The sequence below is a fragment of the Podarcis liolepis genome (genome assembly GCF_965112155.1).
Source record: "Podarcis liolepis genome assembly, chromosome: 17".
In the NCBI taxonomy this organism is placed as follows: Eukaryota; Metazoa; Chordata; class Lepidosauria; order Squamata; family Lacertidae; genus Podarcis; species Podarcis liolepis.
In genome coordinates this window covers 27,229,547-27,254,374 of record NC_139571.1, presented here as the reverse complement: position 1 = coordinate 27,254,374, position 24,828 = coordinate 27,229,547, and the positions used below count along the sequence as shown (strand labels likewise).

Sequence of the window (24,828 nt, the reverse complement as noted above, 5' to 3'; positions counted from 1 at the left end):
AATCTTAAGAATTCATGGAGAGAGCACCATTTTCTTTATAACTTCTGTGTTAATCAAACCATACAAATAATAATCCAGCTTTTGGTATACCTTCCAGGTTCATGATCAGCTGAGTTAAAACAACAACTGTTCATTTGCACCACATTTGAGAAGGCGGGTTGCTACTAACCAGTATGAGGAAGAGGTCATGACAACATTGTCAGTGTTAATGACTTTCGTCCTACTCAGTTGCTAAAAGTGAAAGAATGTGTCTTGCCAAATGCAAGGTGGTTCTTTATAGGATAGTGTGGAAAGTAGGGCACAGGAAGCAGTTGCTGAGTCTTGCTCATGTGCTGACAGCAACATCTAAACCTGCAACCAACACTTTCCTTCTCATAGCCTTACCCAATCTTACCAGACAGCAAAATTTAGCAAGAAATCTTAAAACACCAAAGCACTCCTGACAAAAGAAGAAGAGGAGGAGTTTGGATTTGATATCCCACTTTATCACTACCCGAAGGAGTCTCAAAGCGGCTAACATTCTCCTTTCCCTTCCTCCCCCACAAGAAACACTCTGTGAAGTGAGTGGGGCTGAGAGACTTCAAAGAAGTGTGACTAGTCCAAGGTCACCCAGCAGATGTATGTGGAGGAGAGGGGAAGCGAACCCGGTTCACCAGATTACGAGACTACCACTCTTAACCACTACACCACACTGGCTCTTTGCAGTATATGCAAAGGTTAGGAGTCAACTCACTGCAATGACTATCTGCATCCCTGAGTCACACCAGATGCTTGTGTGTCCACTGTCAGTTCTGTATATTTCTTGTTACCAGTTGATTCTCCCTCTCGTCTCTCTCTAGCATATTCAGAAGCTGAATTTCACATGTTACCCCTCTCCCCAGATCAATAATTAGAACCATCCACCTGAATGCACCAACTCTAATCAACAGTTACTCTTTAAGAATCTTTCTTTTTCTAACGTGTCTGGTGGGAGGGGGAACCTGAAATCAAGAAACTGTGCTGAACTATATTAGCTGGCCACCAGCTTCCCTATTTCAGCAACCTAAGGCTTTTGTATCTGACAGCACACTTCCTCATTAAGCATCTCTCTCTCTTCAGTATATGCAAATATGATGAGATTCTCACTCTTGCATAAGCCAATTAATTTACAGGATGAATAATAAGCATGGCAATCAGAAGAGCGCACTTAACACTGGTCGTCTTTGAGATGGGACTGTGCATGTGCCCTTTTCCCCTTCAATTAATAGCCGATGGTCACTTTGCCAACTGTGTTACTGCTGGAGTCATAGAATCATAGAACGGTAGAGTTGGAAGGGACTCAAAGGGTCATCTGGTCCAACCCCCTGCAGGAAATTGGAAAGACACAAGGTAGCTAAAATAATAATAATAATAATAATAATAATAATAATAATAATAATAAGGATGCTACCCAAAGCTATATATACACACTTTGTGTAGTCAGCACACACAACAAGTAACTATCCTCTGGATCGGGGGTAGGCAACCTAAGGCCCGGAGACCGGATGCAGCCCAGTCGCCTTCTCAATCCGGCCCGCAGACAGTCTTGGAATCAGCGTGTTTTTACATGAGTAGAATGTGTCATTTTATTTAAAATGCATCTCTGGGTTATTTGTGAGGCATAGGAATTCGTTCATTTTTCTTCTTCTTCCAAAATATAGTCGAGCCCACCACATGGTCTGAAGGACGGTAGACCGGCCCACGGCTGAAAAAGGTTGCTGTCCCCTCTAGATATTGCACATCTTTGATTTTGTGATGCTTTTCTCATATCAGACAAATACCAAAGTCTTTATTTTATGACAAAATGTGTTTAGAAATATGTGCTTGGTAATAAATAAACGGTATGAATTCTTACTTTGTGAAAAAAGGTCAAAACAGTATTTAATACTTTAATATCTTTATTCTGGCGCCAATATTTCTTCTTCTTTTTTACTACAGTGTAATTCAGAAAAAAGATGAAACAGACTTATGAACATGCAAGTCTGACACAGAGCAGAAACTGACTGAATAATTCATTCCTAACAGCAACCATAGCACAGCTTGATTAAAACCTGTGCGGTTCTCTCTTAAGGATGTTCAGAACCCACTTCCGAAATTTCTCTGAGCTTCTCCAAACTCATAGCGCATTCCTCAAAACTCCAACCTAGGTTTGCCTGAGAAGGAATCTCAAGATTCACCAATTTAATTTTTATTTGTAAGAATTGTTAAACTGAGGATACAGAATGCAAAGCTGAAATGCATGGGCTTAGCCTAGATGTGGTTTGTCTACGCCATTCCAGAAAGTATCCAGGTTAAATTTTGTGTGCATACCTCATCAAAAAGGTATTTTGTAGAACTGGCCTCACTATCACCCAACAAGAAATAAGATGTGCCCCCACAAAAGCCATGGCAGCTTCATATTGCGAGGAAGTGTTGGCAATAGCGAAGCAAATGCCTTTTAAAGAAACTTGTTCACCTTACTGGATTTGAGGAATCTGTGATAAGTGAACAAAGACTGCACATAGTACTGATGCTGACTACTAGAGCTAGTAGACAATGGAACCCTATAAGTACTCTCTGCCATGATCCACTGTTCTGTTGCCAGCATCAGAAAACTGGGCTACAGTAGGTTGCTGATGTAACCCAGTTAAGCACCTGTTACCCATTTACTTGTTTGTTAAGCACATCTTCAAAGTTTCTTCTCATGCATCTGTAATGTGTCAAATGCATTCTGACGCTATATGAAGTGCAATTCCCATAGAAGCCAGGATCTGAGGTTCTCAGAAATTCAGATATTACAATGTTGGCATCTAATTAAATAGGTTAGACAGTCCCGCTGCTCTCCCTAAAGCACAAAACTCTTCAGACCCAGTTGCCTGAAAGCCAATTAGTAAAGACGTTGCTCGTTGTGTTCTGGGAACTAAGGCTATGATCTGAAAAGCAGTGATATAAATATTAATACTTTCACTTGCTGTTCTGACATCTCACTAGTCTGAAACAATAGGCCTGCCATCTTGCGTGAGGGAACTTCTTTTAAGTCATAAGTTCAGATGACAGATTGGGTCCAGGTCATAAACTAAGTTGACAAGGAAAACCCATTAGTATTCTTGACTCTCAAAGATACCATAATGTTTAAAGAAATGAAGACAAGTTATAGGTGAAGTGTGTTCACATTAGAATTTGAAACACAGTGGAATGGAGACGCAACCTCAAAAATATGTCATAGGTCTCATTCACATAACCATTATAAGCCAGATGAGCAGATGCATGTACCTCATATTGAGGTCAGACTGTTGGCCCATGTAGTCCAGTGCTGTCTATTCTGATCGGGAGTGCGTCTTCAAGGTATCACATATTTCCTAACTGCTGAGTTCTTTTGAACTGTAGATGGTGGGGATTAATCCTGCACCATCTATATTATGCAGGGAATAAGCTCTGTCATTGAGCTATGTGAAATACGGGGAGGTTATGTAGTTTTTTCAGTGGTTTGTACCACACACATACACACACACTTAAAAACTAAACCTAGATGAGTTCCAAGAAACACATTATTGTTAGAAATTCCTGCTCCATTAAAACCAAAGTGGGTTTGCAATCTATTTCTATCAAAGGACTGCAGCCTTGAAAGCCTTCGATATGTTCTAAGTCCTCCAATGCTGCTAATGAATCACAGGTTTGGGACTATGAAATCATTTTTATTTATTTTCTATCCACGTTTTGCCGGAGGTCTCTCAAACTCGACAAAGAGCTTTGCTTAGTGCCACCAACTAGCACCTGGCAAGAAAAGTCACAAGTTTCTTGTGATGATGCTATAAACTTTGTGGCAGCACTAGAACTCCTTTGACTATATTTTCTACCAAATTTCACCTCAAGAAATTATGAGGTGAATTTGGACATTAGGTGAAAGATTCAGAGAAATCTTTAAAGTGTTGGAGATTGGTATATATAGCAGTAGAATGCAGAGCCAGATAGTCTAGTATGACTTCTGATTGAGGTAAAAAAGAAACTTAGGATTTATAACTCCTTAGAAACAAAGCCATTCTGAGTACAAGCTTAGCATATGGTCAAGGAGCATTCATGAGGTAAACACTAACATTAACTCCCTGAGGAGGAAGAAATTGGTAAAGCCTGAGAAATAATCTACATGTCAACAAACAGCAATTTAAGAAAGAACCAGCAAAGGGAACAATAGGTTGCCTTTTTGTCTATTACCCACTCCCCACTGGTCCAGGTAAGGGAATACAAAGGTTATTGCTTTACTTCCAACACAAGGAAGGGAAATTAGCGTTAATAAGACTAACACAATTTCTTGGAAAGGATTCTGCAGGTAATAAAATAATCAGCTAGATGTCACAGACCTGAAGCTAGGAGTAGCCAATGTGGTACTCTCCAGATAGTGTGGATTACAAATCCCATCATACTTGAACATTGTCCATACTGGTTGGGGCTGATACGAATTGTAGTTCACACCATGTTAAGCTACCCCTGCATTCATCATGTATTAACAGCCAAGGTTAGCCCAAAATTGAGACACAGTGATGCAACTGTCTCAGGTGGTGAAGCCTGGGAGCTGTGCCCCCAAATGCCTCCTGCTCACTTCATTACAACTTGGTGTCTCCAAGTGCCCCACAATTTTATTATTATCTTAGCTGTGTGGATGACCAGCCACCTGATGGGGCACCACTCCCTTCTTGCCTTACCTCACTCTGAGAAAGGGTCAACAAGGTCCTTCAGAGGATGGCAGCCAGCAGAGTGCCTGAGCTGCTATACCAGTCAGAAAGGCTGTTTTGAATGTATAATTGGTGTGGCGGTTTTGTGGCATTTTTAAAATTTATTGATACTTCAAAGATATACAGAAATACATATCCATCAAAGTGTCTTTTTCTAATATAGAAAATATAGATTCTAATATAGATAGATAGATAGATATATTTTTAAGGTGACAGAAAATATTCAAAACTTTCTAGCCGCCACATTATATTGCAACAGGCCAGGCAGTCTCCTGGCCAACTCACCCATAAGGCCATAGTGGCTATCACAGAGCAAGGCAAGGCAGGGGGAAGGCAGCAGAAGCCCCTATTACTGCCACTAATGTGGCAGCAAAGATATAAAGGGCTTTGTAATGTTATAGGAGGGACGCAGGTGGTGCTGTGGTCTAAACCACTGAGCCTTGGGCTTGCTGATTGGAAGGTCGGCAGTTTGAATCCCCGTGACGGAGTGAGCCCCCATTGCTTGGTCCCAGCTCCTGCCAACCTAGCAGTTCGAAAGCACGTCAAAGTGCAAGTAGATAAATAGGTACCACTGTGGCAGGAAGGTAAACGGTGTTTCCGTGCACTGCTCTGGTTTCACCAGAAGTGGCTTAGTCATGGCCACATGACCCAGAAAAACTGTCTGCAGACAAACGTCGGCTCCCTCGGCCAGTAAAGCAAGATGAGCGCTGCAACCCCAGAGTCGTTCGCGACTGGACTTAACTGTCAGGGGTCCCTTTACCTTTACCTTTTTAATGTTACAGGAATTCTAAGGTCTTAAATATAGAATAAATGTTGATACTTGCACAAGGTAAACACACATACGTAAATATATAAACTACATGTCTAAAATAGTACAGGAGAGCAATCTAAAAGCCATCTTGGCTCGCCTAAAGATTCCAAATATTTCCTCTGTCTCCTTACCCCCCCCCCCGCCTGAGAACAGGTAGGCAGGTAGCAATCAGGGAAAGTTCCTGAAGGGATTCCTTTCCTATATCTATGAACCTCCTTTGTATGAATTGTCATTGTTTGCCCAGATGATATGCACTGAGGGATGTCTGATGGGCATCCTGATTGTCTTATCAAATGCTAATGTTTTGTGTAAACTATGTTTGGAACTATGTAAAACTTGCTAAATCCTCAGGAATAAAACACCTTGGCTTGCCTGAGCCACAGTAACCCCACCTTGCGTGTGATGTAATTTCTGACTTTTTGTAGAGGAGATGCCCTTCTTCTTCTTCATGCCAAAATGCAAACCCTTAAAAGAGATGTTTCTTCTTGGTTCTGGCTCTCTTGCCTCCTTGCAAGGAAGGGAGGGAACTCTATTGCAACAGAAAAATAAAGATCTGCCTTGCTTTCACTGCATCCTGCCCCCATTCATTCATCTCTGACCAATCATGGACTTACGGGACTCAGTCCCTTGGGGAGTTGAGTAGCAAAAGCCAACCACCCCTATTTTTTCTATACCAGTAAAAAGAAGACAAGGATGAAGGGGGGCATGGAGAAGACAAAGATGGCACTGGGGCAGGAGTGGTGCTGGTGGCAATGATTAAGATGGGGGGTGGCGGTGGCAGCGGCACAACCAGTCACTTACGCCAGGCCTGCTGAAAGCTTTTAACAACTACCTGTTCCTCTGCTATTGAATAAAATGTTGCAACGGTGGTTCCTTATTGAGAAAAACTCAACAAAAAAACTTTCTCAAGGAAAGAGGAAGCTATTGATTTACCAGGCCCTTTCCTATTTACCCATACCAAGGGATCTGGAACGGGGACAGAAAAGCTTTCTCCACAAAGGAGCTAGTTCAAAATTGGGACTGCCGTATTCTTTGTGCTGCAGTGGCCACCATCCACTCCCATTTTGTCTCATCACCCTATATTCACTTTGACAGTAATTTCCGTCAATAAGGAGAGCTTTTCAACGTGCCCGTAGAGTATTACTTCAGCATGGTGACATCCTGTAATAGGAGGAAGCTTTTAGTGTGGGCTTCAAAGAAATCTACCACTCCCACTGCCGGCAACAATTGGCCAATTTACAGAAATTGGCCCATAGGAAGGAAAAGAATGAAAGAGATATGGGAGACTTGAAAAAAAGAAATGGGAGAGAAAGGGTAGGATAGTCCTTAATCATTCATTTCTGAAGTATTTCCAGAGAAGGATACTTCCCAAATCTTCTGAAGCTTATTTTTTTATATAAAAAGAAGAAGGGAGACAATTCTTAAAGGTAGAACTCAAGGAATTACATCTTTTGTGCATACTGTTAGTTAATGTCTTCACTGTAGGTCATAGCAAAAGCAATACCTTCATTCTCAACATAATTAATGTTCAAGCATTCGCTCTGCCAAACATTTCCTAAAGCAATAACCACATATGACTCCAGTTTGTTTGGGAATAGGGTAAAATGGTCTTTCTAAAGCTGAATGAAATGTTTTATGCGGGGGGTGGGGGGAGATTCTCTTTCTTAGGGTTACAATCAACCATTTTATTAAAAGCTTCTTCTTCTTTTTAAGGACATGACATCTGTTTAATTCCCCTGGTGGCTGGAATACTTAAGATGGTTTTCCAGAGGTTGCAGTTCTAACATCTACAAACTATAGAGAATTAATCAATGACCACAACCCTTTGTCAATATGTTATAGCTCATAATGTTCCCTTGCTTATAGACTCAAATGCTCCTTTAGATCAACAATAACAACATTGATTTACCCAGAAATGATCCATAGATGGTATTTAACTCCAAGCAGATTGGCTAAGATGTATAAGGTGGAATCAAGACATGTTGGAAATGTAAAGAAGTAGAAGGAACCATTTTCCATATGTGGTGGGTATGCAAAAAAGTTAAAAGTATTTTGGGAAATGATATATAATGTGATTAAAAAAAATGTTCCAAACAACTCCCCCCCCCCAAAAAAAGAGAGACATTTATACTAGGAATTGTTCAGAGTTTCCCAGGAGTCAGAGAAAAACATTTATGTATGCAACAACAGCGGCTCAGATTCTGCTACCTCAACAATGGAAAGTAAAAGAGGTTCCGAGTAAGGGAGATTGGCAATTTAAGATGATAGAATGGGCAGAATTAGCAAGTAGAATAAGAGAAGAACAGGTAATTAAAGATGAGTGGAAATTTTTGTTGAGTATATTGAAAATAATTTTGTACAGTTAAAAATGCTGGCAGTATAAAAATAATTTGAAGAGCATAACATAGTTTGAACTGATGTAAGATATGGAAATTAAATTGCTTGGATATATTAAAATATGCAGGAATGGTGGATAAGTTAAATCAACCTTGGAAGGGGAGGAAGGGAGGGAAGTTAATGAATGTATGGTAGAATAAACGGTGCTTAATTTCAAATGTAAAATTTTAAAAAATATTAATATTTTTTTTACAAAATGTATTTCTTTTTCTGAATGTCGAAATATGAGAAGCTCAGAAGCTTGACCTGAAGTCTGACTGTTTCTCCTGGGCAAGATTATCCATCTGAACCCAGTGTGTTTATGTATGAAGCAGGAGTTCAGCATGCAATTCTCTTGTGAATGCCAGTCAAGATGACTACTCTGCAATTTTAAAGTTGACTTCTGTCCTCCATCCTAGAGATGAGTACAATGATATCAAAGATCTTGAACTTTATGCTGTGAACCGCCCTGAGATTTTCATCTGAAGGGCAGTATACACGTTTCAGAAATTAATAAATTAATGTTTTTCTCTGAAAGATTAGTACATGGAAGAAGTCACCCACAAAAGTCATATTTCTAGAACTTACACTTGTAGAGAAAACTCTCAGATGTATTGTGTAAGAAGAATCAGGTCTGTCTTGAGTACCAATTATGTTGGGATGGAATATGTGATTTGTAGATGAATCATGCCAATTGATTTTAGAGTTTTAAATCAGAAGAGGGAGAAGACCTGTGGGCCAAATCAGACCCTGCATGGGGTCTTAATCTGGGCCACGTGACAGGGAAAGAAGTGGCTGTAAAGGAACAATTTGAAGCCTTAAAGTGTGCTCCTGATTGTTCCTTAACAGCAAAGCTTGTTATAAGCACTGATCAGCTGATTGCAATGACAGTCATTTAGACAAGCCCCCATTTGTACCCCAAGTGTTGACGCAACCCAGTAAGTGACTCAGAGACAAGTGCGGGTGAAAACTGTCCACAACTTTCTCAACATGCAGGCTAAGGTGGGACTGGCAATGGCACTGTAGAGAGGGGGCTAGATCTGCTTCCGATCTGAAGCCCAACCATAATCATGGCACACTTGCCAGATATCCTCTTGGGAGTCACCTAGTCCCATAAGGCCAAGTGAATGAGACCACTGGAAGGTTCAAAATGACTAGTGATCAGCCTGGCCCACCCCAGCTAGGTCCTGGGGCTATTCACCTCAAGGACCCCTGAAGGGCACCCCCATTTTGAGCCACCCTAACTGATGTAAAACCTCAGCGCCTAGGACTTGCCAATCATCAGGTCGGCGGTTCAAATCCCCGCGGCGGGGTGCGCTCCCGTTGTTCGGTCCCAGCGCCTGCCCACCTAGCAGTTCGAAAGCACCCCCGGTGCAAGTAGATAAATAGTGACCGCTTACTAGCGGGAAGGTAAACGGTGTTCCGTGTGCTGTGCTGGCTTGCCAGATGCAGCTTGTCACGCTGGCCATGTGACCCGGAAGTGTCTGCGGACAGCGCTGGCCCCCGGCCTCTTAAGTGAGATGGGCACACAACCCTAGAGTCGGACATGACTGGCCCGTACTGGCAGGGGTACCTTTACCTTTAACTGATGCCATTCCCGTCAAGTTGTGAAAGAGAAGAAACACGTAAAAAAACTTTGCTTCCCACTGGGAAAAACCTCCCAGTCCTGTACCAATTGTGGCTGAGAATAAAATTCCTTTTTAACAGAAAGTGCTAGTTGAAGTTTCTAAACTGAGGGCATGGAAAGTTTTTCTTTGCTAAGGAAGAATCAAAGTCTTTTGTAATCTGGAATGAATTTTATACTTTTCTTTCTTTCTTTCTTTCTTTCTTTCTTTCTTTCTTTCTTTCTTTCTTTCTCTTTTTGAAGTCTCAACATGTAACCAATGGCAGTATGTGAAGAGGTGTTCTATAACTTTTTTGGACTCCTTTTCAATGCTAATTCAAACGCATACTCTCCCAGCTGTAGTCTGAAGTGTTGCAGTTCCAGGAACACAAATGATTTATCTCTGCGTATGTTGTTGACCCCAATATGTCTTCACTCATCACCACCTCATCTCACACATATGCCCCCCCCCAATATTCTAGGCATCTCAACTTTCCCCTTGTTCTCGCTTTCCCCCTCGTTCTGCAGTCACTACTAATGCCAAGTTTTCATAATTTATTACAGCATATTACAATTCTGATTTTTTTTGACACAACTCCATCTACAAGCATGTAATTTAAGCAACATCTCAAACATCCATATGTATATACCACTGCTTGCCTTGCTAGAAATGCTAATAAGCATATCATTATTCCATCTGTCTCAAACTAGGTGTCAGTATGAATTTCTATTATCAGTAGCAATACATTTCCACAAATGCAATTTCTAAGATAAAAACTTCATCAATTGATGGGTGTGATTTCTGACTTGACTCCTTTTAGCATTTTACATCCTTCCTCTTCATCAAACAAATCTTTACGCCAGCTCTCATGGAGAAGTGTCAAAAATAAAATGACAGAAATATCATTTAATTCTTAGGCATATGAGCCGTCTTTCGAATACGCATATTGAAAGACAGTTTCACCAGTCATAACCTACCAACTTACCTTTTCTGTTTCCTCTAAAATGCTGAGCAAGTGATTCTTCTAAACAGTCTAATATTCTTATCCTTAAGCTAGTATAGGCTAAGAAATCCTAAGTTCTCATAATTGTTCAGTTTAAAGTCTGATCCAAACAACATGACATGAATGATTTCAATGGAATTTACCTTCAATAATGTTTACAGCACTTGTGATCCTCCCCAAGATTTCCCCCCACCAACAATGCTATACCAAATGTGCTGAATCACCACTGATTGTTCATTGCAACTATGAATATGATTTGAGTACCCTGGGAAAATTATTGTGATCAAAATCTAGTGTTTTCAGGGAAATAAGAAGACCACCCACAGCTCCTGAGCTCTGGGAGTTATCCTGGTCAACTTGATTTTGCAGTCTTTAGCATATGCGCTGCCGGGGTGCAAAGATCCGCCCAACGCCCCCAAATTTAGTTTAGCCCCCAAATTAACTGTTATTATGCTTATGTCAGACATCCAGCTTACACATTATCTCTTGTTTACGAAAGAAGGGAGGAAAAATAGCTTTTTTATTTGCTCCTTTATTTACAATACACTTAAGTATACAACACCAGAAGTGCCTGGCGTGCTCTGGTCCATGGGGTCACGAAGAGTCGGACACGACTAAACAACAAATACAACACCAGCACACTTACACTTATAAATATTGTTTAGGCACCTACTTAGGCGAAACATCAGTCATGTAAAAGGTACCGCAGACCCCGCTGCCGCAGAGCAGCACAGCTCAATGCAATACGTAACATATTTTGATGTAAGAGTTAATTTTGTGTGCACAGCGCCATTGAAAATGACAAGCACCGTCATTGAGTCAAGTGCCGCCATTGTGAATGACAAGCGCCGCTGCTGACGTGGCACATCTTTGGTAAATGAACACACAAAGTCAAAAGTCCTTTAGTGAAACAGTAGGTATACATTTCAGTAATACCTAGGTATATATGTATTTTGTTTTTCTAGCTTGATCAAAATCATTTATTATTTCACAACAGGTAGGTAGTTAAGAGCTTAGGTGGCTTGAGGGGTAGGTGCCTGGTGCCCCCCAGAATTTGGCGCCCGGGTGCCCCACACCCCTTGCACCCCCAGGTAAAGATGGCCCTGTATGAATTTAAATATGAATTTGAATGATCTTTTAAAATGGAAAATGGCAGATCAATGCTGAAAGGAACTTATGCATAAGAAGATATGAAACTGGCATGGACAGTAAAAAGACTGGTCCATCCATTTCTAGGAATGGCCTCTTCTCATTTCTCCCTCTGCAGCAGCCAGATAGGAGGGCTGCTGCTACATAACTGTTACGGAAGAGCAAATGGAGCTCTTTGGTTTCCCAGGTAAGCCAATGGCATGAGCCTTGGGTTCTTACCTCTTCTCCTGCTGCAGCCAGGTGGAATTACCAGCAAGCCTACATCACTTGCTCTTTCTCACCTAATACGATGTTGTATTCAACTCAGCAACATTAGGCTAAACCATTTTGCAGATTATTTTGACCACTCTTATTACTTGTTTTGTGTCAGTCAAGCAGAAAATAAATTGTACGAAATAAAGAAATTATACTCTACTAGCAGCCTCATACCTGGATTGTGTGGGAATTCTATGAAACCCCCCAAAATAGTGTTCAGTCAGCCATCTTGATTCAAACTGGCATCCAACTGTGTCCTAACATAGCCTGGATACAGTAGGACTGCCATAGGTATGGATTTCCCCCGACATTACAGGGATTTGAAGCGCCCGGGAGAAATTTCTAAAAGGCGGCGCTTTGTCCTGGATCGTAGGCAAGTCAGTCCTGTTTGTTATGCCCTGGGTTCATACTTTTTGAAATATGGCAACCCTAGGATAAGGGAACCATCACACTAAATTTGGGTACGATACTAAGAGGTGTCCAAATGGAAAACAAACCAAGAAGTAGATGATGAGCAGGGTGAATGGAAGCAGGGAGTTGGGTTCATCAGTATTAACCCAAATGCCAGAAATGTGACTACATGCTTTCATTTCCCTTATACTCCTTTTCTAAGTTGAGATGTTAGGCTTGCTCTCTTGCTACAGGAAAGCACCAACATGTGACTGAGTTATTACTGACGTTATTATACCATCGGACTCAAAATCAGTCTGCAGGCATTGAAAGCGAATAAGGAAACAGCAGGAGAGAAGGGGGAAGAACCTGTGTTTCATTGCCTGGAGTACATGTGAAAACAAGGGAACCGAATGAAGTTTGACGAAATGTTCTTTTATATTCACTCACTGTTCCTTTTCACACCAAGGACCCAAGCAATACTGGCGAAACATGTTTTGACTTCTCAAATATCAGAGTTAGCTCGTTAACTCCTCCTCACTCACACCGCTCTGTAGCAACAAGATTGACAGCCTCGGTTGCCCTTGGAACTCTGAGAAAAAATATTTCATAGGTCCATTCATTTCCCAATGAAAACTGTTTATAGGCATATTTGAGAACAGTATAATAGGAGCCACACTATGTCATGGTGTGGAGAGTGTTGAAGAAAGAGTAGTGAAATTGCAGCTAGGAAGCTTAAACTGACATCCTTCTTTGGAAATTAAACCAATGTCCAGACTTGCAGAACTTTACTTGCTTGCAGAAACTTATAGTAATAGATGAATTAAAAAGTAATATTTACAGCCACGTGCTTCTCCAAGCATGGGCTTACAGTCTCTTCTTCTAAATTCAAAACAACTGCATTTTCCTCTCTTTCCGGAGCTCAGCACTTTCAGCCTTCTGTATCTCAACTGGACTATGCCCTGAAGCTCCTATGAGAGATTTCCACTTTTACCGTCTCCTGCGGCATTGCTGTCTTTCATTCAAGCTGAGAAGAAACACAGCAACACTCTATTCAACTGAGCAGTGTTCACAGTGGATTTGAAAACACAGTACTCTTGCTTCACATAATATGGGGTCTCTCCTTCACTATATACCTCCCATATGACCAATATTAGCCAATCACATGATAACTCTCTAGAATTCTGCTATCAACCCATCAAATTTAAACACACAGCAACGCATACAAGCATTTACAATTTCAGTTAATTAAATTACTATACTTAACAGAGAGGGCTTCAGCAGGCCATTCTGAATTAGAAATGTCCCTGGGCTGCTTTGACTTGTTGCAGTTTTCTGCAATTTGAACTGGTAGCAATTTTTTGTTTTGTTTTTTGCCAGTTGAAAGTATGTATTTCACCCAATCCCTGAAGATCACAAAAAAATCTTTTTGGTCCAAAAAGTTTGGACCAAATACTATGATCTACCACTACACATTTGATGGCAGCCAAGGATCAACAAATTCTATTCTTGACTTTCTCCTCACTGCAGATCTTATAGAACCCCATAAGAGAAGTTCTACAGATGAAGACTGGATTTATCAGTACTTAAAATAACTTTCAGAAAAGTGTGGTCTACCTGTTTAGAGTAGGAGCACCTTTTCAGAAATCAAATATTTCTTTCAGACATAAACAAAATCACATACAGATATCAGAAATAGAGGAAATTCATGATGGTGCAGAAATAATAGTAATACAGCCTTGGATTTGCAGGTTACATGCTTGATAAGTAAACGTGCCAGATCAAGCCCCCATTCTTCCAGAAAACAGTCTGGCCTCCTTTCCCTTTCCTGGCAGCCCAAACTAATAGAAGGAAGCAAAGATCCCTTCCAAGCATTCATTTTCTAGTGTCTCGAGTGACACCTTGGCACTGAGTCAATCTGTGCACTCCTCATCAGCAGAAGTTGCTAAGGGAGGCAGAGAACAGCTGGGACAGTGAGGTACTGCTTGCTGATTGAGCTAGCTGCTTCTATTTATTTGTGGTGAGGGTGAGCAAACAGTGTTGCTCTCTCCTTGCTGAACAGCTGGACAAAGCAAGTGGACAGTAGGGAGAAAGCACTTGCACTTGTACAACCTACAAGGCAGCTCTGGCTCAGGATCCTAGCAGAATCCTAAATTTAGCACCGCATATATCAGTATTGTTATATTACAAAGGGCCCCCTTGACTTTAACACTGTCAGCAACATAGATTGCCTTGCCAGCCACTAACAATGGTGCCAGGGCACTCTCACTATGGCAAAGATGACACTTGTGATAAATTCTGCAGACTGTTATGCTGGAGCAGCGATTACCTGTTGTATTCATTAGTCATTCCTTCACCATTTCAGAAACCTGTTATCAGAAAGTTGATGCCATAGTGGCTTACAAAACACTACATAAAGCAGAACACAATTCACATTAAATACATTACAAAATATTTTTTAAAAAACTTTTAGTAATTATTAACTGTAGTGGGTATGCATGCATAGGCATAGAAATCTCATACACCGACATAATTTGGAGGTTAAAAATAAACAAGGGGTCATCATTACACAAATAAGTCAGCTCATCAACCCATTTCCTCTTCTGATGTGGATAGGAGGAGAAATCGGAAGCTTTTGTGTCTCTTTCTAACTACTCATGGTTTAGTGTTACATCTGAACCCAGGCAAACTGTGGTTAGCCTTAACTGTGGTTTCCTGAAGCCAGTCAGCTACAAGCTCTGGTCTGTGGAGTTGGCCTTTCTCAATAAATATGAAGTTTAGACATCACCATTTAGGTTTCACGTGCAATGTTAAACTACAGTTACTGAAAAATGGAAGCAAAGGCTCCCAATCTCCACTTTTGAGCCATGCCAGAGAAGATGGGTGGGAAAATGCAAAAGCCCATATGCAGTGGTCAATTGTTGCTTAGCATCATGTTCAAATATGCATGAATACGGAGTGTTCCTCCAACCACTGCAATGCTGAACATTAAGAGATGGAACAGGGAGCGGAGCTGGGCATAGAATATTAAAGTTGCTAACTTTAATAGATGTAAGCTAGACAGGCATGCCTGACCAGGAAGCAGCCTTGCCAATTTAAAAAGACAGCCACGCACATGGCTAGAAGCTGAGGTATTCAATCCAGATTCATCACAGGACTGAGCAGACTCTCAGCATGTCAATTAGTTTCACTGTTTTTATCTTTGCCTACCTGTCATCCATTTTTTACACCGTTCTCCTGCAAATTCCTGTCTGCCATTTCAAAGCAATACATTAAACCCTTTCCTTCATGAATGTGTGCGTACTCAAGTAAATCAATAACTCCATTTACTGTTGCTGCACAGGATTGCATGCCAAATATATCCATTAAAAGCTATCTGTAGGTGAAGGATAATTTGGGAATTCAAGCTTTGGGCAACCTAATGAATTCCAAATTTAAATCACCGACCCTCTCCTGCCTAGCTCCCCATGGAGGGAATAAAAACATTTAATGGACAGAGATTGCCACCATGATTTTTTCCCCGATTTTTTTTTTTTTTTGAGTAAACATAAGAGTAATGGCATCACTCTAAATTTATACCTGCTTACAGATGTGATCAAGAAGTATTTGTCTTCTTTCTGCATATGTTACTCACTTTTCTTATAAATAGTGCATCCATTTTTTGAACTATTTTAAACAACATTTCACTGGTCCAAGTGAACAAATAAATATTTCAGCACTCAGAGAACACACAGTGACGACTCAGTATCGAAGGTTCCAAGAGCAGGTCAGCAGTAACTCACACAGCGTCAATAAAGTTAACTCTTTATTCAAAGAAACAAGACAATCCAGAAGGCAGCTCTTCCTGGTAGATCTTGTCCCTATGAGGCAGCTGTCTCCGCCTTTCCACAGCTCCCTATGTCTCCTCCTCCCCAAGTTTATCTAGCTTACTTTAGGTGATTTATATGCCACCCTTTGCACAGGGTGCTTTATGATAAAAAAAACCCCCGAATAAAATAACAATACAATAAAATTCATTTGAAACACAATCCATTACTAATAGTAGCAGCAGCAGCAACCAGACCCTTTGTTCAAATGCATTGTGCTCCAAAGACAAACAATGCCTAATCCTAGAAATGAACTTATCCACCTTTGGGGAGATGCACAGCGGGTGTATAAAATGGACAAATATAACAATGTAGAAAATTCATTTGAGAAGGAATGGTCGATGCGGAGCAAAACTTTGGAGCTCCAGCAATAAAGCAATAAGATGAGTACAACCTATTACCTAGTCATACAAAAAAAAAAAAAAAAAAAAGGTACGGCAGACGAATGTTCACAGCATTTCCTGGTGGTTCTCCTACAACTGAATCCTCCAGATAAGATTGCAAGGCACTTTCTATAATAAGTTCCTCCTTTCGCTTGATCATAAAACTCCCTCAGACATTAATCTTGTTAGGCTGCAATTTGCCAAGTTCAGTGCATGCCCTCAAAAGGCATTTCTCTCTGGACAGGCCTTCCAAGTTTCTACCTCTTGTTGCAATACCTGTGGAAATGGCTTGGATACACCATGAAGTGCTTGAACAAAGCACATGGCTGGATACAGTGGGAGGTGGGGTTGAGCTGGCCATCCCATATGATGAAATTCCTGTGAGGACGGCTTCAAGGCCCCAAAGGGATACACCCTCCCTGTAATGTTGGAGAGTTCCAGTCTACGTTTTATGTGTGTTCTAGTTCACCAAGGTCTGGAGAAGTTCTAGCCTAGGTCTTACACAAAGCTCTGGGGTCTCATTTAAACACCACCACCACAACAAGGGGTCTGGCTGGATTATTTGTGACAATACATCTACATCACATCAAAAACTCTACGCCAAATGTATTCTGCAAACTGATAACTCTGTCCTGCATAGCAAAAGGAGATGACACACTTGGACTTAAGGTTCTTTTCTGGATGGAGTTATGGATCTAGAGAAACTCCCACACAGGAGAGATTACCTGTGCCTAGATAACCAACTGTTTATTTAAACTTGTCAACTAAGAAATCTCTCAAAGGGTGTCTATCCTGGAGACCTCTTTGGTCTCACAACTGTTTTGCAGTAACTAAACAGAATTTCTCTCTCTGAAAGACACATTGTTTCTGAGGACCACTTGAAATTTCTACTAATTGGCAATGTATCACATTTTGGTTTCATCCTTCTCCTGGCCAAACCAGCATTCTGCAGCTGTATGCAAGATTAATTCACCAGGACATTTTCGGTGAATCTCGTCTGCATTTTAATTCAATTAGTCTGGAGAATCCTTAATTAATTTAGATGCATAATCAACTTATGCTGATGCTAGCAAATTATGTCAATGATTGCATGTTTTTTCAAAACAACTACATTGAAAGGTAGAAATATATTCCATATTACTTAATCTAATATGTCACTTGACAGAACTTTCCTGTCTTTGATACTTTAATGTGCATTGCTTATATTAAATGCCAGTTTCCTTTTAGCACAGGTTGCTACTGAGAACTGCCCTATGGCTCAGTTATCTTCCCAGCCAGAGTGGGTGCTTCCATAAGCCAGTGTGAGGCAGGCATGAAAGATGCTTGTGTATAGGGTAGCTACTCTCTTGTTCCCCAAGCCATTCCCAACCTTTGGAGCTAGTTCCCAGTGACCTCTGGCCAAGGCTGGTTGCTTCCTATAGCTGCCTTCTCCAAGCACCTTACAGACAGTGCCACTGGGAAAGATTACCTGATCTGGAGATGATAATCACACACTGTTCTGCTCATGGGGTACATGTTAGGGTCATCACTGATGCATTTGGTCAAGGAGTCACGACTGGACCTAATGGTCAGGGGTCCCTTTACCTTTACCAGTTGAGCCATATGCCAGGGGGCTTTTTATGTCCAGCTTTGGAAATGGTATCTTAAACCACCATTTCCTCATGCTTCCTGAACTAAGAACCTGTGGGTCAAGTGCTTCCTCCAAATGAGGATCAGACCAGAGTTGGAACAGCCATAGCAGCAGCAAAAATAGCTCCTGCAAGAGAACTAAACTACTATTAACCTTCTCTCTAAAAAAGAAATGGCCCCATGAACCAATGATAATTGGCTCCACCATAAAGAATTTGCTTTGAGATTAGCAGTCCTCTCCCAAGTATGAACTGTTGATGACATTTGAGATTAATCTGCCATTTCCCTAGAATTCTGAAGTGTTATTTCAGAGCCAGTAAAATATATTTTTATTGCTGATATATCACACATACACTCACCTTAAAATACAGATTCTCATGTAGATCCACAGACACCTAATTACAGATCATCAGACTGAGTTTTGTAGAAAAGGATGAGATTCTTGTATCATTGTGACACTTTTTGTTCAAACCAGTTAACTACTAGTATAGCTGAAGGAAGGGGCAGTGGGGAGGGGGGTATTGGTTGGTTCTTGTTTCATCATGTATTTTGTGCTTTTATATTGCATTTTTAGTTTGTGAACAGCCCTGAGATCTGTGGATGAAGGGCAGTATGCAAATTTAATAAATTAAAATAAACATTAAGTTGGAGTCCAACAAAAATCAGTGTAGAGTCCACATTGCCTATCACTGGCATAGGCATATATGAGCTCTGTTTTCTTCTTCCCCTTCAGTGTGCTGGACCATTATGGGGAATGAAGGCTTGAGTTCCTGAACAGGCAGATCATGGAGAGCTGATATGATGTTTGCTCCCATCTCAATATGGCCCAGCACAGTGTTTGAACATGTACCAGCACAGAGGCCCCATATTCTAAAGAACATTGAGGTGACCCGACGTGATTTCCTGACCTCGCTCTGTACCTGCCTCTGAGTTCAGCCTCAACAATGGGGGTGCCCCCCCAAAAAAAGATTGAGGAAGCCCAAACAGCCTCGGCTTGCAAGCCTTAAAAGCTGTGTGACTAAGCAAATACAATTGCCCATTTCATCTGGCTTAAATTGGACGTCCTGTAGGCCAGCATTTTCCTGATAGCAAGCCCTTAGAAAAGCAGAGGGTACAGTCACCTTTGAGAAGAGGAGGCTCAGCACAAGGCTCTGTCAGATTTGCCTAAGCTAGGAAGAATTGCTTATTAAAATAAGAAAAGTCTGCAGCGTTTTGATAACGTTTAGACTCTTGGTAGCAAATTACAACATATATCATACATTCGACATAGCTGCCTTTTCTTCCCTACCAACCTTTCCAGTTCTAAATACTAGGACTAAAGCTTCTACTGATGCTGAATTTCGTTAACAACTCGGTATTGCTCACCATGGTGGCTCAGAGTTTCAGTATGCCCAGGCCTGGATCACGGTGACCAGATTCCCATCTTGTGGCATCAACATGGGTGTTGTTGTTATTAGAACTCTACTGCATGGTGCAAAATTGTGGTGGGCAAGCAAGGATGGGGGGCGAAAGATGTCAGATATCTGGCTTCACTTGCTGAGCTATCACAGGAGCCACGCACTGAGATGATGCACATAAACAAGGATAAATCCACATTAGTTCAACTGCAGATCAGAGGTTCTAATGCAAAACTCAAAAACTGAAGGCCTGCAGATCTGGTGGAAGCCAAACAGTTAATGTTCAGATTTAGCAAGTAAGAAACACTACTGAGCCTAAGAGGTAAGTGAGTAGATAATAGTTCAGGTTAAAATTCCATCTAGCTCAGCATCGTGTTCTCAGAGTGGTAAACCAGAAGCCCAAGGGAAACCTGCAAACAGAACCTGAGTGCAACAACACTCTCCCCGCCTGCAATTCCTAGCAACTGGTATTCAAAGGCATACTGCCTCCAACAGTGGAGGGAAAACATAGCCATCATGGATAGCAGTGGTGTAGTGTGGGTTGCCAGTGTTGGGATATGAGAGCTCACCAGCTGCGTGATAGCAGCACATTGTTTACAACATGTGATTCTTCTGATGCTACTGAGCGTGAGACAGGATGTCCTACGCTGCTCTCAAGGTTGTGTTCTCAGTGTAACTTGAGACCTTCCTGTTGTTGCTGCAAAAGGGAGGTGTCACTTATTACTGATCTCCCTGGACTGAGCGAAGACCAGCCAGGGGCAGATCATCGGCAAGAGGCCCCAGTGCCTGGGAAGAGGAGTCAGCCTTTCCTGAGGGGGCCAATTGCCAACAGCCAGTGCCCGGGACCGTGTGGAGTAGGAGGGAGGGAGGGAAATTGGATGGAATATGCATCCGCGTTCAACTGCCTAAGAAATCCACATCACCCAGATGATCACAGCCACAGAGATAAGAAAAGAAGAGTCATTCTGTTCTCTGGAGAGGTCGCTTCCTAGTTTGCATGGAGAAGGCATTTTCAATGGAGCCCAGTGACGGAAGCGTGTAGCTTTATTGAGGAAGGTGTTGAAGTTTTGCACCCCTAACAAATTTTGCACCCAGGGCAACCACCCCTGTGCCCACCCCCCTGATACTATGCCACCGGTGGCTAGTAACCACTGATAAATTTGTTTAATCACCCTTTTAAGCTATCCAAGCTGAAAGCCATCGCTACCTCTTGTGGGGGTAGCACGAGGTAATTTTGTTTCTGTTTTTTTAAAAAAGGGAGCAGCACAAGGAACATTGAGTTACTTAATGTCAGCACCTTACGATTCCTATGGGACACAAGATTGTCCTGTCTCCTGCCCAAAACATGACAACAAAGGCTCTTATCTGTGCCAGCAGATACAACCTAGCTCTAAACGTGCCATAAACACTCTGTATTTTGCTGCGAAAATCAGATTTTCAAACCAAAATGATACACATTTATTTATGCAATTCCCTTTTTCTAACACTGCTACCCTGATAATAAACAAAAGATTTTTATTATTATTATTAGGCTAGTTGCCATTCAGACAATATGCGTACAGAATGCTTCTCATGATGCATACAAAAAAAGCAGGCCTCTCTGCAGAAACCAATATGCTTCTGTCAACTTAATCCTAAAGAAAGCAACATAGGTTATGTGCAGCAGTGAAATGCACACATCGGGGTTTTTTTTCCCCCTGTCCAAAGGCGATTGAAATACCAGCCACATTATAAGAGGAAAGGCATTTCCAAATTAGCAGCAAGAGATCCAAGACCAATTTGCATTGCATAGCTGGATGTTACACAACCCCATGGATTTGCACAATATAAGAAAGAATAATAATCAGGCACCCCTGGTAGATTAATACATTTTCAGCAAGTGCAAGGCACACAAGTTCCTCAATTTACAACTTCCATTTCAGCACTAGGTCCACATCAATGTTGCAAGCGTTCATAAAGCCATTCCATGTGGGTTTTGCATTTTCGTGTGTGTGTGTGTGTGTGTGTGTGCTTAATCCATACAAAAGTTTGCATTTAGATATGTATTTAATGGTAAAATACATATTAAAATATTGCATCCCATTGTATGTATTTCTAAACATATTATATCCTAAAATATACTTTCCTGCAATCTGGTATGGGGTTTTTTGAGCCAACAGTCACATTATAAAATCCAGAAGAGTTCCAATCCATGTATTGTCTGAGGTGAGAATTTTGCTAGTTTTCTTAAAAATGCAGACTTAAAGAAAATTTCCTCCACCCCTGTCCACAGATAGTGTAATGAAGTATCCGTGCTAGTTAAAGGTTATGTGGCTAAAATTATGGATTCAGCTGCCATTTATCCTCAAGGCAATCTTGTCCATTGGACCATGAGCTGAAGGCAGAACAGAGCAGAGTTATCCTAAAAATGAGCTTGCCCATTGCTTTACCTTCTGACTATGCCTTGACACTCCAGGTGAAGAAAATGAAAGGTATTGTGGAATGGATGGAACATGATATTTATTCCAGTAGACCACAGCAGAGACAGCATATTAACAAAATAGCCCCTGTACATTTATCCAAATAGCAGAAATAGTAAGGGATGTATTCAAAGCAGTGCTAAGGAGATAGTTCCTTTTGAGATTTCGAAAGAATCGGTTAAGTCGTTATTAATAATCAATTTTGCTCTTTGGCTTGAGTAGATAGCTTTTATTCCCTCCAAAAAGGTGCCCTCTATCCCTTCTGTTTCCATGCATCCTAATAGAAATTGCCAGGATACATTGTCAAAGGCCTTTTCAGCATCAATAAAAATTAGTGCAGCTTCCTTGTGTTCTCACCTCAGGGAAGGAGAGATATCCATTTCTTTGATGAGGGGGCATGCACAGGTTACGTACTGTGCCCCCAACTGAATAGCAATTATGAGGTAGACTTTAGCGCAGCTGCATATTTCAGGGGGGAGATGGGAAACAATGAGAAAGCTATCTTTCAGGGCAGGTTGCCCATCAGTACTGATCTTCTCACTTAGGCCCCCCTGACAATGCTGAGAAAATTTCAGATATATGCTTAGGATACAATATGAAAACAACTTCAGCATCACTTTATTTTTCTACTACACCATATAAAGGGTACAAAAGCACAGCAGTTCTACTAGAGTTCTTCCTAGAGAATAATATCCTAGAATGGTTTTAACAAAATCAAATAACTATTCAGGAAACTTACTGCTCAAACAGAGAGAAACATAGATTGCTTACACTATGGCCACATTCAGACATCACACTAAACCATAGTTTAGCATTACGTGAATGATCCACAGTGATCCTTGGGTTCGTACACCCTTTGTTTTCCTTTAGTGTGTCTGCAAGGGAGAGTGTAGAAGCTTTAGGTCCCATGTTTGCTTGACCACAGATTGTCAAGCTGGATTGTCACAGTTAATAATAATAATAATAATAATAATAATAATAATAATAATAATAATAATAATAATTTTTTATTTATACCCTGCCCTCCCCAGCCAAGGCCGGGCTCAGAGCGGCTTACAAGCAATAATAAAAACAAGATGAATGATTACAACTTAAAAACAAAAATAAAATACAACATTAAAATAATGGAACATTAAAATATTAAAATGTAGCCTCATTGCAGGAGGAGAAGGAAAAGAAAAAAGAAAGAGAGGGAGGGAGGGAATCAAATTGGCTCCAAGCCAAAGGCCAGGCAAAATCCTAAACAAAAGCTTCTGAATTTGTCCTCATGGCCATTCTGAAGAAGAAGAAGAAGAAGAAGAAGAAGAAGAAGAAGAAGAAGAAGAAGAAGAAGAAGAATAGTAGTAGTAGTAGTAGCAGTAGTAGTAGTAGTTTGGATTTGATACCCCACTTTATCACTACCCGAAGGAGTCTCAAAGTGGCTAATATTCTCCTTTCCCTTCCTCCCCTGCAACAAACACACTGTGAGGTGAGTGGGGCTGAGAGACTTCAAAGAAGTGTGACTAGCCCAAGGTCACCCAGCAGCTGCATGTGGAGGAACGGAGACACGAACCCGGTTCCCCAGATTATGAGTCTACCGCTCTTAACCACTACACCAGGTGGGAGCATGTGAACCCAAGGACACTCAGGCTAACTGATGGTTTAGCATGCCATCCAAATGTTGCCCTTATGTTTTTAATATCAGTGTTATCATTTAAGAGAGTTGGAACTCTCTACATATATTTCACAAGCTGAAGAGGTAATGTTGGCCCCATAATTTTGCTACATTTAAACACAAAGTTTCATGAAAGGGGAAATTCATTTTTGCAAAGCAATAGTTACTAATTAGAGTTTCTTATAAATTGCCATATTAAAATGTTCCCATGGACATTTTATGGTGCACTGACACTATACAGGTGCTAATTAATTGGATTTCCTACCCTAATCTCCTCAAAAACAAACATCAAATATAAACCACACTTTTACCAATCCCTTATCACATAAGCACACAAAAACAATGAAGAATAAGCTAATGCTTATGGCCACATGAGAATTTTTGTCTTAGCTTAATCATCTAAAGTAACTCTATCAGTTTTGGAAGAATGTTATGCAGGGTCAAATCTCAAAACTTAATCATGTTTTCCACTCACCATAATAATTAAAGCATAGTTATACATGAAGCATTTTAAATCTTATCTTCACATGGTTCTTGTACTCAGCCTAATATTATATCTTTTAATTTCATTTCTAAACAGCAATTTTTGCTAGTATGTATTGAAATAAGAGGGTTATGTTCAAAAATCAAGATCTCATAGTAACCAATACCATCAGTTTATCAAAGCACTCTCCAATTATTTGGCTCTGTGTGGTATCTGTTTGCATTCAGAGTAGAACTACTGAAATCCATGCAGTTAGTCGTGACTAATTTGTCCACTGATTTTTGTGTGTTGGCTCCAAGCAGAAGTTTATCTGATAACACTCTGTGCACTGTATCTAGCCTCTCTGGTGCTCAGCATTCATAATTATAATAGGAAGAACAGTGGCACCTTCTAACACTGTGAACACCTGAATCATGCAACAGAAGACTTTGCCCAGCAGAGCTGACTGGAAGGTGGCAAAGCGTATTCTGTAGATGGGCTATTGGGGTTCATAGGAAACTTATGGAATTCCCGTGGTGCAAAAGTGTGTCTTGTGTGGGGATTACTAGTTTAGAGGTCCTGGATCATATTCCAGACTAGAGAAGTGTTGAAGTAAGAGTAGCAAAAACATAGCTAGGAAGGTCAAATCATACATAAGACTG

General features: G+C 40.9%; 1 protein-coding gene across 2 annotated transcripts in view; it reads right to left on the bottom strand.

Annotated features, from left to right (window-relative positions):
* LINGO2 (leucine rich repeat and Ig domain containing 2) overlaps positions 1-24,828 on the bottom strand; it is a 550,263-nt gene that overhangs the window by 444,755 nt on the left and 80,680 nt on the right. The gene's annotated exons all lie outside the window — the stretch shown is intronic.